Below are 3,751 nucleotides of genomic sequence, written 5' to 3'. Positions count from 1 at the left end.
TTAATTTTTCATGGAGCCACCTAAGCGTTGACATGGTGGTGCTGGTGTACACCTGGCCAAACATGTTATACACCATCAAATTCAATGCAGGTGGACAAGATGTGTTGGAGTAGTTGTTTAGGTTTGTTTGGTTAACCTTAGTAGTTATAATCTATAAGTAGTAATCGAGTGGTTTGATGAACTATGAATCCGGTATTTTGGTACCACTGCAATTACTAGGCTTTTGGTTATATTAGTATTACCGCTAATGTGTAATATATTCACTTATGCCAACTTAATCTACTACGGATAATTTATGTTGAATTAATCTTTATGTATGCTTGTATGTATGTCTGCCCGTGTTTAAGGAACAATGCGTGCATGTGTTTATGTTTTATGCCTTTGTCTGTTGGGCATGTAATATGTACACACACATATATATATATATATGTATATATATATATAACTGTGTATATATGTATGTTGGAATAACTATTGAGCATAACTGTCTGTTAGATATGTGTTTGCAGGGGCATAATTGTCTATTCACTTGTGATTATGTATATATGTATGTTGCATTTATGTGTATGCATTTGTATATGTCGGCATGCATTTATAAGTGCGATGTCAATCTTCATGTTTAAGGAACAAAGTTTGTGTGTGTGTGTATGTGGGCATAATGGCCTGTATAATTAGTAGTATGTATAACTAGTCGCATTTGTTTGACTTTGTATAATTAGATATGTGTATGTTTTATATGTAGGGGCATAGAAGTCTTTTTATGTATGTTTGTATGCATTTATATAACAATTTACCATGTATAATTAGTATGTATAATTAGATGCATTGACTTTGTAGAACAACAATAACAAAGTAATTAGTTAAGGAATCAATTGCTTACAATGTGTGTATGCATCAATGTACATATGTATGCATGGTTGTGTGTGTATAACTATATGCATATTTATGTATGTACCTTCGAAAGTCAAACATTGGCTTATTCGTGTATGCATCTCTGTGTATATATATATATATATATATATATATATATGTAATCTTGTATATTTCTATGTATGTATAAATATATACATATATGCATCTGTGTATGCATATGTGTATATATGTATGTTTGTATTTTTTGACCTTGAAAAGTCATACTGTGTGTAGTGTGTATTGAATGGATTTGAATGTATCATGTATGTGTGCACCTTGTGTTTTAATTGGAAAGGTTGGGTTAAGTCAAACTTTGACTTTGGAGAGTCAAACTAGGTAAATCTTTGATTTCATGTCAATTTGGTTAATTTTCTACAAAAAATCGCTTTAGATAGTCAAGATTATGTTTACTTATGTTCAGTAGATTGTAATAAGTAGCTTACATTAAAGATCAACGAGTCAAAGAAGTCAACCCTAAAAAGTCAACTTTCGATTGGTTAACATAGTTGGAGGGAAAATAAGTTAATAGACAAATGGTCCAATTTATATGTACTTAAAACCAAAGGGTTAAAAATTGCAAGGGTAGAACGGTCTTTTCGTAGAAAACCAAACGTTGGGTTCACAACGGGGGTCCTAATTACATTAAAATGTTGACCGTAAGGGACATAATTGCAAAAATGACACCATGGAGTTGAAAACTGGGTTTCGGGAACCACCACATAGACCAAAACTACAATTAACTATTTATTATTTCCATAATAAATAGAAGCTGCTAATAACAAAAAGAAACTTAAAAGTAACATATTCACCCATTTTAGGCTTTTACATGTCTTTACAAACAACACTCCTTATAAAACATTGATAAAATACTAAAAACACAGAAAAATCTCACATGCTCTTGAGTGATTATTCACATTGCAGTCAAGGTCCCAAGATAGAGAAGCAAGAAGAGATCAAACTAAGTGAGAGGAACTCTTACGTAATCTTACATTAAATGTCACACTCCGTCTTTAGGGCTTGGGCATGTGACTAGTTATATATATATATATATATATATATATATATATATTGAAAATAGTTTCAAAGTATAAAACAAACGAATGTTTTATCAAATGTTTGAAACTATAAAACGAGAGATATCAAACGTCTGCAGCTAGATCAATAGAAGATCTAGATATTTATGTATACCTATTACACGTTTGCAGCTAGGTCAAGCATTAGAAAGCAGTGGCTACAGAACCAAGTTCACCAGCATATCCAAAAAGGGAATTTGTTAAATTTTAAATCTTTTATTAAGCATATTTTACAAACAAACAAGTTGTTATTAAAAGAGTCAGAAAACGTTAACAAGGGATAATGAAATCTCTAAAACGTTATAACACAATATAAGACATAAAATACTCAAACTAAACACACATGTGTTCGGATCGATTTAGATATAACAAAATATTAGGCATGCTATATCTCATTCTAAATTCATTTCTTGAACGGGCGTAACTCCCTAAGAAATGATGTCTTGCATGCGTACGTTAGCGGATACGGCCTAAGGATCGCGAATGGTCACCTGTTGAGCTGTCGAACAACTATTTTTGTGTTATAACAAAATTATGAAAAAAAATTTAGTCGGTCAATCTTCACTAACACATAGCTAACGTAATTTCAAAAAGTGTTTTCATATAATTAGGCATAGAAAGGAACACAAGGATAAGAGTCATGGAGATATAGGATAGAAGATACTTGTTTTCTGATGTCTCAGATTTTGATAAAAATAAAACATTCTAACTTTGTATTAAACAAGTGTTTTGTATAAAACAAGTGTTTAAATCCCAAGATTTTATATAAAAGAATATTTTAGTTGAAGACTTGCACTTTAAACACTTAATTCTAATATATTTGTTAATTATTGATCACATGTCTAAGATTCTAAGGTCAGGTGTGATAAGAATGACATAATGTAAACTTGCCACCGTTTGTCATAGCCCCTGACCTCTGTACCTACCTTGGAAGGGGAGCCTTGAACATTGATTGGTGGTATCGGTGTTTATTAAATTATTTTGCAGCGGAATATTTTATCATGACCATAGTTAGGAAAAATTATCAGAGTTATAAAAACACCATGATTCTTATATTATAAAATGGGAATTAAATCTATTTTGATACAAACATAAATTTTATAAGGATAAACCCTAAATTACAAAACACGTTTCTTTATTTTAGTGACAAGCCACTTATTTAAGCTGGAAGTCCGCATGCATCATTCCTTTGTCTCTAACAAGTCACCTGAAACATGTTTTAAATATTTGATCAGCAAGAAATACTGGTGAGTATATTCATTTGTAAATGACACATTTTACATTTACATCATTAAGATGTTTCTACATCTGCCTGCTTACAAATTACTGAAAGGTACTTGTCACTCGACCGTATCTATGACTGTGGTCATATTACTTATTGGCTAACACTTGTCCAATAAGTAACGTGTAATAGCCCAATAGGCAAGCCTTGTATAGAAAACCTCACAATACCAGTAGTAGCATCACAAGAAGCCTTGTGGTTGAAGCGGGTGTTGGCAAAACTGAATCAAGAAGTTCATAGGGACATAACATTGTTATGTGATAACAGGTCAAGCATATTACTAGAAAAAAAATCTGACATTTCATGCTGGGTCAAAACAAATTGAATTACGATATCATTATGTGAGGGCGAAAGCATTAGATGAAGAGCTTGAGTTGAAGTGTGTTGACTTAAATAATGAAGTTGCAAACTTGTTCATAAAGAGCTTACCTAAATCGAAGAGAATGAAGTTATGTCAAATCTAGATTGCGAGTTTAAGAGGGAG

This window comes from Bidens hawaiensis, unplaced genomic scaffold (genome assembly GCF_021521415.1).
Source record: "Bidens hawaiensis isolate Kalapana, Puna unplaced genomic scaffold, B.hawaiensis_p1.1 tig00020536_1, whole genome shotgun sequence".
Lineage (NCBI taxonomy): Eukaryota > Viridiplantae > Streptophyta > Magnoliopsida > Asterales > Asteraceae > Bidens > Bidens hawaiensis.
The sequence above is the reverse complement of the archived record's forward strand: the minus strand, read 5'-3'. Positions refer to the sequence as shown.